Source organism: Mastacembelus armatus, unplaced genomic scaffold (genome assembly GCF_900324485.2).
Source record: "Mastacembelus armatus unplaced genomic scaffold, fMasArm1.2, whole genome shotgun sequence".
In the NCBI taxonomy this organism is placed as follows: Eukaryota; Metazoa; Chordata; class Actinopteri; order Synbranchiformes; family Mastacembelidae; genus Mastacembelus; species Mastacembelus armatus.
Window position 1 is genome coordinate 50,124 of NW_022872925.1, and position 10,983 is coordinate 61,106.

Here is a 10,983-nt window from a genome sequence, read left to right on the forward strand (position 1 = left end):
TTTCAACCTAGCCACTGGGTATTGTCTGATATTGACCACAGATACTATCATAACGTCTAAAATTACATTTTCAGCTAACTTTGTTTCTGTTATGAGCTTAGTTTGATCATCTTACCGAGTCCTCCATCACAAGAACTAATATCTGTGTTTAATTGTGGTAGTGGTCTGTCTGTTGGTGCAAACCAGCCTCCGATCATCAAACTCAGCTGTCCTAGACTATGTTCCCAAAACAACATTACCATGACTACCTTGATCCCCACGACCAACCTCTGATCCACCGATCAGAAAAATCTTATCTCTGCCTTCTGCCATATGGTGCACCCCGGCCTGTGGACAACTGGGGTATGTTTGAGTTTGTTTGCACTTGCATTCAGGGGTACGGGGACCGAGAGCTCATATCAAATCTCTGTGGAGATGGACAGACCGAAGAGCATGAATAGAACAACACTAACTTGTGGATATTAAAGAATGGAGGCAGGGCTGAGAACAAACTGGGCAGTGACTAACTGAGTTAGGTGTTACAGATAAGGCCCGGGTGGAATCGGTCAGTTCCACAGCAGGTAGGATGACGGACAAATAATTCAAATAGTTTGAGTCATCCTCATATCAGCTGAAGGTTAACACCAATTAGGCCAAACCCAATCTCAGAATACTGAATCCTGCATATGAAGATGAAGACTGACAAAAAGAGTGACCAACACAATAACGGCACAAAAGTAAATGCCCCGACCCTGTTCTTCCTTCCCCTTCATCCTCAGAACTGGGCCCCAAAACCAGCCTCAGCCTCTTACTAACACCACACTTGATTTCAGGCAAGAGCTCCTTCAGCAAATATGCATATGGAATATGACAGAAGCGTGAAGAAAATGTTGACTTTAGGTATACAAACCAAGAGAAACCAAACCAGAGCTGAGAAGAGAAATCAGGACAAGACAGACAGCAAAAACAGTGAAAGACAAAAATGATGTTTGTACACGATTAGTTTTGTTTCTAACTAACAGTCCAAAAAGAGAAATAACATGAAAAAATTTCAGGTCTGACTTTTTTTTTTTTTTTTTTTTTTTTACCTTTTCCCGCATTTCTTTCCCGTTTTCAACTTGATTCCTCCTTTCTGTCCCCTCTTCCTCTCTCAAGTTAGCGCTTTCCCTCTTGACTTGCAGCCTCGCATCTCTGTTTTACTCCAAGCTTTTCACCGCTTTTTATCCGCCGTTGTCTCATCTGCTCCTCAGACACCATTTCTCTTTCTTCACCCCTCCAATGCTCAGGACTTTGAAGGGGAAACATGCCTTACGGACAAAGGACAGCAACGCCGTGAGGAAAAGTACAGGAAGGGAGGCAGCTGAAGTCACAGGCAGTAAAGTGAGAGGCAGGTAGAGCTGCTGCTGCTCAGTTTGTGGCTGGGATAGCATGTGCTAGAGCTGTGCAGAACGGGTTCCACCATACGCTATAACCGAGAGGACAAACACACAAAAGTCTTAGTGGTGCAGGGAGAGCAGAGAAAACGGAGAATGCAAGAGAAGGAGGGAGAAGTCATCAGTCATCGTGTGTGTGTGTGTGTGTGTGTGTGTGAGTGTGTGTGTGTGTGAGTGAGTGTGTGTGAGTGTGCATGCAGGGTAGAAATGAAGGAGAGGAGAGAGGGAGGGACAGAGGCGGAAAGAAAGGAAGGTGGGAGGGAATAGGAGGAGTATATGTGGAGAGAGGAAAAGGGGAGGAGACATATTTTTCACTGTTTTCCTGTTCACATCTTTTTCATTTCCCCGCTTTTTTTTTTGTTTTTTTGTGAAATGATCCCTGTCTGACTGATCGCTGCGTCCATGTCTACACAACCGCCTTGTCAGTGGGTCATTCGTCAGCCATTCCACAACTGGTCCCCCCTTTGTCATATTCCCCCGTTGTCGAAGCCAGCTGTGCCTTTAAGCCTGTGCACTTGAACTCAGAGAGTGCTTTTCTTTCTTGGTGTATTTCCCCTCCGCTGGCCCCCCAGCACACAGGAAAGAGACACAGCTTGCAGGAGAGAGAGAGAGAGAGAGAGAGAGAGAGAGAGCAGGACTGAGGGTCAAAAGGGGGGCAGAGAGAGAAATGCAGATGGGGGAAGGGAAAGGTTTGTAAATGGTGGTTCAAGGTTATGAAAAAAGCACTTCAAGCCAGATATAAGACGTACGACAGATATACAAGTATGAAAGCAACATTTTAATTGTAGGAAAAGTTTTCTTATTATTATCGGGGGCTGAATCGATATCAAAGGAATGCTAATGTGTTTGAAGGAAAGATAAAGGAAGAGACTACTGTTGAAATATTGATTTACCATATAAAGTACGCCCATGTTTGTGTAACATCAGGAAAGAGTAGAGCCGAGAAAGAGCAAGGTTAAGGTCAGCCCATTAAGCAGAGCCTTGCATATCTGCACAAAATCTCCATGGCAACTGCTGACATACAGGTGAGATGTTTCATAAAAAGACAAATGGTTTGTATTGTGGGTCATAAAGTGGACTATTACACCGGCTTATGCTTTTAACTATTTGGACTTTTTTTCCCCTAAAGTGAAAGAGAGTGGGTAGTCCACTCACCTTGACTGATTTAATTGTTGAGACAGCAGAGAGAGAGACAGAGGGCGGTCAGGTGCGCTGGCAGGACTCAGTCTTAGGTCGGTGGTGGCAAATGGGAAGCTGAGCTACCCAACGCCTCTCACAGGACGGATTTTAGATGTTGAATTGTTTGACATTGTAGAATAAACTCAGCAGGTCTTAAGTCTGTGTCTTCATAAAGTTCTAGGTAATACTGGTCTGTAATGCTCAAATCATTTCCAAGTTCCATGGACAGAAATATGTAATTGAGAATAGAGACGGCGTTGAGGCTAGCATAACCTGGACTGTGTTCTAATGTGAAATTTATAGCAGAAAAGCCAACAATTCAACATCTTTACACTGTGTCAACTAATGAACAGTGAATGAATGTTGACCAGGGTTTAAATGGGGCTTCCTTTTCCAGGAAAATCCCACTTTTCCTAAACATAGTACTATAAAATTGTGGGAAAGCATTGGTAATTTAAGGACGTGGAAAAACAAAGCACTGCCAGATTATACAAAGTGATAACATACATAAGATAGCGCCGGTAAATCCCAGAGTTCACCACCTCACTCCTCACTCAGCAGTCCAGGAGTTTCACATTTACAGCAGTGAGCTGGGATTGAAACTCAAGCCGGTGTTTGTTTGACATTATATTCAAACAGCAAGAAATGTGATTTACAAGAAGAAGTTTGGTTCAAGCAGGAAATCACTTGTTAAATGAATGTTTATTTAAGATTCAATACTGATTCTACTGGTTTACCCATCATTTATACTGTTTATTCTTTTCTGTACTGTATTGTTTATTTTGGTGCTATTATATATATATAGCTTTATATAGATCATCTTCTATTAAGACTGCAACCATGTGAACCAGGGAGACGGGCTGAAATATAGACAATTAAAAGTCACCAACCATATTTAATCTGATTTAATCCAGTCTAAGACCTGGATCATCAAGATATAAGCGGTTGCCTTATCTACAGAGAAAACATGAGAGAAGGGAAAACGTCAACATCACATGAACTTCAACCCCAACAGGAAACAAAGAAAGGCTGAGAAAGGCTGGGCACCAAAATACTGTGACTATGCAAAGTGAAGAGTAATAAGCCAATTTTTGTGAAGTAATAGGGCTCACCCACATAATAGGGCTCACCCACATAATAGGGCTCACCCACATTTCTGGCTTGTGACCCATTATTGCCAAACAATCTGACTTTCATGGAGCTTAAGATGTTAAAATTTAATTCAGGCAGCTATAATCAATATGCTTGACATCTTTTATGTGGCAGGCACCAAAGATCATCTGACTCTGCAGTCCCTCCCTAAGTAAGGAGCTCTATAGCGTCTTTTCGTTTTCTGTTTCAATCTCACTGCAAGTTGTTTTTTTTTAGATAATGCTCTAATAACCCACTGCAGCAGTAGACAGACAATGTTAGCAACTAGCTGGTGAGTGTACAGGGGCAGATATTTCCATCTGGAGTGGTATAGAAGATACTAAATTTACATTTATCAGAAAAACTGCAAATGATTAGCCCACAAGCTGTTTTGCTAACAGGTTTGCAATATGTCAGCTTGTTCCACTGCCCCCATGTGGCCAAAACATGGATACCTGCAGATTTAAGCACTTCCTTTTTTATGTTTGCATAAAAGCTGATTGGCATTTCAGATACTCTTTTTTTAGATCGAGAGTGAACATTCAATCTCAAACATAATTGTGTGAAGTAGGAATGTTGGAGCTTCCAACCAGTCACACAGCAGATTAAGAGCTGTTGCTGTGCGTCTCTATCAACATGCAGACCATTTATGGCAGCTGGGACTGGGGGATCTCTCCTAATATCATATCTTGATCCACCATCTTTACTTGAGGATTACAATATGTCTTAATTTCTGCTTTTTAAGAGCAAACCAGACAGATGAATGTGATAAGACTAAACTCAATATGGCTAAAAAAGGTAAGACAGCTTCTGTCTTGGTGCTGTGATTGGCTCACAAGGTGCCAAAATAGAGGAAAGCCAACTTTTTCAATCTACCAAGAGGGCACTGGTCTAATGCATTACAAATACAATAGGTATCGACCCAATGAGAGGTGGAGAGGAGGCGCAGGATGGAGGGAAGGATGGGTGGATAATAAAGGTCAAAGGAAGTGTGTGCTGCATTTGCTCATACCTTTTGTGAAAGAGGCAAATATACATTCGATGCTTAACCACATTACTGGGGACCGGAGCAGGACTGGATGCCACGAGAAAAACACTTCTCTTTCTTCATGCAGACGAACTATTCCCCAGCTCAAGGACAATCATTACCTGAGGGGAAAGAGGCTGCATGTGCGTTAGGGAAGAGATGCTTATACTGGCGCTGATCTTGAAAGGGCCAGGCTGATCGATCGCATTAAGCTCCCTGCAAAAGAGAGAAATCAATATGTTTTTAAAGGCGAAGCAGGCTGCATGTGGTGTATGCGTGTGGGCTTCATTGATACCGCCAGACGCGTTCACAGAGTCTATTCCTGAAAAACAATGATCACATTTCGAGGTCAAGTGGTTTCATTTCCAATATCTATCTACAAAATCATGACACTTCTGAGGAAATGTGTACATGAAATGTGTGTGTGTGTGTGTGTGGCCCCATTATCACGGCAATATCAACACCAGTATCTGAGGAGCACAAATGACACGCTGATGGGGAATGTTGATAGTTTTCAGACAGAGACAGCTGTGCAGAAGATGTGAGATTTGACAAGTAAGAGCATGATTAGGAGCAGAAGAGACCTGTGAGGAAATTAATTGCTTGTAGAAAAGGCACTAGAGTTGAACCAGTCTTAACATTAAAAACTGAAATTGCCTAAAGAGGTTCAGCTCAGAGAGGTGGAGCGGGGAAGGAGGTCAACAAAAGCTAAAGAGTGAGGAAAAAAAAAGAGACAGAAGGGAAACAAAGATGGATAACGCAATTTAATTTCCATCATCATCAAACAATACTAATCAATACAAAACACACTCACTCTTTCACACTTCCTACTTCTCTCTGTCTGTCTATAAATGTCTTGTTCTTACACACTGGCTGCAGTAATTTACCCTGGAGTTTAGCGTCTCAGGCAGGAGTGAAGAAAGTTTCCATCGAGATCTGAAACACTGTCTTCAGCCTCTACCTCAGCCGACACCAGCACACAGCACTCGGATCAATAGGAGACAGAAAGAACGAACATCTAAAGGGACAACAAGTGATTAAAGAGTAATGAATGAAAGAAATGAAGGATGCATGCAGCTGTACATAAAGAACAAGGAGAACACGAGCAAAGACACACGTATGTTCTTTTATGACAAAATGGCCTGTTTGTTAATCATCAGTGTCTTTATTTCCCTTTATGTGATCGTCATATTAGCCTGTAAACTAAATGTAAGCCCATGTGGCTATTTGACGCTGAACAAAGGATGGTGGTCGCCAAGGCCCTAAGGAATTATATAATACCTGAAAAGAGCAGAATAAGTTGAGGTACGATATGATCATTTTATGGAAGGAGAATAACTTCGGAGCAATAACGGACAGAGAAAAGCAACAGATTATACAACGGTGGTGGATTTTTAGAAACATACAGTGATAGTTTTAACCTGGATACCAGTCTGACAGAGAAACAGTCCGCTCTCTAGTGGTCACAGGAAGAAAACAGTCTGTCTGCTCCAGGTGAAATGTGACACAGTGATGAATATAATTTAGAAAATAGACTTTCAAAAGCAGTTATTTCCTTTTAGTCAAACATTGGTCTCTTCATATAATGTTATGACATAATCTCTATGCAAATTGAGATTTTTACATAGACACATGAAATACTTGACACATAACACCTGATGCCTTGTTCAGACCTGCTCCACACAACACACACACACACACACACACACACACACACACTTGCCTGTAGTGTGTGATTTCAAGCTGCAGTCTTTTCAGTCTGTGTTGCTGTGAGCTGCTTGGATTTATGGATGCTTATTGATCTGAGGTGTACTGACTCACAGCTTGTTACAGCTGGAGCTCTGCGGTCAAAAGCGCACTGGAGGTGTAACATGGAGCTACTGCATATGGACACATCTTGAAAATACGTTCAGATAAAAGCACAGGTTAAATACTGTTAATCCCTTGGGAAACCAAGACCTGCATTGATCCAAAACCACACTTAACACATTAGGAGCCCAGTCGAACCTTTTACAGATTTAGATTTCAGTGCAGATACTGCGCTCACATACAAAGGGTAAAACATTACCAAGTACTGTAATTAAGTAAAATGTTTGAATGCTGCTTGTACTTTAACTTTGATTTGTTGTCTTTACTCCACTATGTTTACTGCACTACATGTATCTGAGAGCTACAGTTACTGATTAGATCAAATTTATAGAAATATACAAACATATTTGTACAGAAAACAAATGCACAGATTAGCTCCATCTCAGCACGGACCAATACTCACAATAGTAACAACAATAGTATAAAAATCACAGGTGATATACTCTATTTTTTACTAGTAGAGTTATGTGCTATGTCTTTTTACTAGTAGAGTTATGTTCTATGTCTTTTTACTAGTAGAGTTATGTGCTATGTCTTTTTACTAGTAGAGTTATGTTCCATGTCTTCTTACTAGTAGAGTTATGTGCTATGTCTTTTTACTAGTAGAGTTATGTGCTATGTCTTTTTACTAGTAGAGTTATGTTCTATGTCTTTTTACTAGTAGAGTTATGTGCTATGTCTTTTTACTAGTAGAGTTATGTGCTATGTCTTCTTACTAGTAGAGTTATGTGCTATGTCTTTTTACTAGTAGAGTTATGTTCTATGTCTTCTTACTAGTAGAGTTATGCTCTATGTCTTTTTACTAGTAGAGTTATGTTCTATGTCTTTTTACTAGTAGAGTTATGTGCTATGTCTTTTTACTAGTAGAGTTATGTTCTGTCTTTTTACTAGTAGAGTTATGTTCTGTCTTTTTACTAGTAGAGTTATGTTCTGTCTTCTTACTAGTAGAGTTATGTTCTATGTCTTTTTACTAGTAGAGTTATGTTCTATGTCTTTTTACTAGTAGAGTTATGTGCTATGTCTTCTTACTAGTAGAGTTATGTGCTATGTCTTTTTACTAGTAGAGTTATGTGCTATGTCTTTTTACTAGTAGAGTTATGTTCTATGTATTTTATTAGTAGAGTTATGTTCTATGTCTTTTTACTAGTAGAGTTATGTTCTATGTCTTTTACTAGTAGAGTTATGTGCTATGTCTTTTTATTAGTAGAGTTATGTTCTATGTCTTTTTACTAGTAGAGTTATGTTCTATGTCTTTTTACTAGTAGAGTTATGTGCTATGTCTTTTTACTAGTAGAGTTATGTGCTATGTCTTTTTATTAGTAGAGTTATGTTCTATGTCTTTTTACTAGTAGAGTTATGTGCTATGTCTTTTTACTAGTAGAGTTATGTGCTATGTCTTTTTACTAGTAGAGTTATGTGCTATGTCTTTTTACTAGTAGAGTTATGTGCTATGTCTTTTTACTAGTAGAGTTATGTGCTATGTCTTTTTACTAGTAGAGTTATGTGCTATGTCTTCTTACTAGTAGAGTTATGTGCTATGTCTTTTTACTAGTAGAGTTATGTTCTATGTCTTCTTACTAGTAGAGTTATGTTCTATGTCTTCTTACTAGTAGAGTTATGTTCTATGTCTTCTTACTAGTAGAGTTATGTTCTATGTCTTTTTACTAGTAGAGTTATGTTCTATGTCTTTTTACTAGTAGAGTTATGTGCTATGTCTTTTTACTAGTAGAGTTATGTGCTATGTCTTTTTACTAGTAGAGTTATGTTCTATGTCTTTTTACTAGTAGAGTTATGTTCTATGTCTTTTTACTAGTAGAGTTATGTGCTATGTCTTTTTACTAGTAGAGTTATGTGCTATGTCTTCTTACTAGTAGAGTTATGTTCTGTCTTCTTACTAGTAGAGTTATGTTCTATGTCTTCTTACTAGTAGAGTTATGCTCTATGTCTTTTTACTAGTAGAGTTATGTTCTATGTCTTTTTACTAGTAGAGTTATGTTCTGTCTTTTTACTAGTAGAGTTATGTTCTATGTCTTTTTACTAGTAGAGTTATGTTCTATGTCTTTTTACTAGTAGAGTTATGTTCTATGTCTTTTTACTAGTAGAGTTATGTGCTATGTCTTTTTACTAGTAGAGTTATGTTCAATGTCTTTTACTACTAGAGTTATGTTCTATGTCTTTTTACTAGTAGAGTTATGTGCTATGTCTTTTTACTAGTAGAGTTATGTGCTATGTCTTCTTACTAGTAGAGTTATGTGCTATGTCTTTTTACTAGTAGAGTTATGTTCTATGTCTTCTTACTAGTAGAGTTATGTGCTATGTCTTTTTACTAGTAGAGTTATGTGCTATGTCTTCTTACTAGTAGAGTTATGTTCTATGTCTTTTTACTAGTAGAGTTATGTTCTATGTCTTTTTACTAGTAGAGTTATGTTCTATGTCTTTTTACTAGTAGAGTTATGTTCTATGTCTTTTTACTAGTAGAGTTATGTGCTATGTCTTTTTACTAGTAGAGTTATGTGCTATGTCTTTTTACTAGTAGAGTTATGTGCTATGTCTTTTTAGGCAGCTCTGTAGTTCTGATGAATAATCTAGAAAAAAAAAATGTGCAGAACATCCAAAACAAAAATCATAGAAAATAACAGATTCTGCTTGTACCTTGTCTCTGCTGATGAAGCAGAAACATAATGAGAACACAATGAGAAATACTTCTGTCCTGTTTATCCCTGCCCTACCCACTGCTGCTTACCTGGATCAGGTGTGTTTAGCCCATCAGAAGCTGGAAGAGACCAGTTCACTTTGTCTTCCCCAACACCGTCCTTATCTGAGATGGATCCAGGTGGTCAGTTGGCCCCCCAGGCTAACTGGGTGATAAGTTTTGTGATGCAGCATTACACTGGATTATCACAGAGACCTGCCTGTGAGTCACACACACACACACAAATACAATACTGATAAACTGGAAACAAGAACAAACACACACTGATTAGTGTGAAACATTACTGTTCTTTATCAGGTTATTTGTTCCTTTGAGATAAAAAAAAAAGTCTTAATGTCATTTAATGACAAAGTGTTTTATCTGCCCTCACGATCCTTTAATTTCATTTTATAATTAATAATATTTGCAGTTTCTTATTTTCATTTTCGCCTTTGTACTTTTAACTTCTTTTATTTCTGTTCAAGGCTTTAAGTTACTCTGTGTATGATTTGTTCTATACAGGTAAACTCGCTCTGCCATTTCTTCTATAGTTGAAAAGATTTAAAGTTTAACTGAAGTAAGACTTTTAACGCAGGACCAAATGTTTTACACGGTCACGCTGCTATTTATTTATTTTTTGATACTTTACGGATCTGAGTAGTTGTTTCAACACACTGTCTTTTACAACCTGGCAACCCAAACATGTTCTTATTCACTTACACTAATAAAAATGGCTAAACCATGAGTTGCACCGTCGTGGCAGAGTCGGCCTCGTTGGGAGGAAACAGAATATGGAGAACAACGAGGCTTTCACCCAGAGAGCTGATTAAAGAACTCCAATGAGATGATGTCGCATCGGATGAGGTCAGGACACGGTACGTTTGAGCTTGTAGGCCGGAACAATAGACACAGAGAGAAATCCCCCGCTCAGCTGTTTACCTGGGCTGCCCATATTTGGGCCGGGCGGAGCCAGTCGGCTCTTGCTCAGCACGCTGCGTAAAGGAAGTGAGTCACACTGACGGTAACGTTGCGTCTGTGTTGCAGCAGCACCGACAGCAGGAGAGAACAAGGAAGCAACATGTGCCGACCATAATAACTCGACACATCAGCGCTGAGGCACGTAGCCGCGATAAGAGCCGAGGAGCGGACACATCCACAGTTTGGACGCGTTTAAATCGTGAGTACTACTTTGTTTTGGTTTTCCGTTTTAACCAGCCTGAGTCTTTTCCTTCTCTGTGTGTGTTTTGGTTTTTAGGTTGATGTAGGTTGAGTGTGACCACACAGTTATTGTTTATCTAATTATTGATTAATCAGTATTGGTTTTCTTTGAATTGGCTCAGTTTTATTGTGTGTTCTCATTTTAACTGTGCGCCTTCGTTTTATAATCCACTTTCGTGTTTACTTGTTTACGTTGGTAAACTAACAGAACTATTTCTACCTGCTCATTTTTTGTTTCACGTGACCTTTAATGTGTGTTTTAACTCAGTCGAGTGTAACTTCTCTACCGAAAATACCTCCGCAGGCCTGTTTGTAACTTTCTAAATTTCCACAGGGGGTTTCCACACTGTCAGAAAACCGAAATGCGTTATTTCCAGCGCGTAGCACCAAGTTTCCTTTATCACATCACCACAGAAACAAACTCTATAGGCCTATATATGTGTGATCGCGTTGTT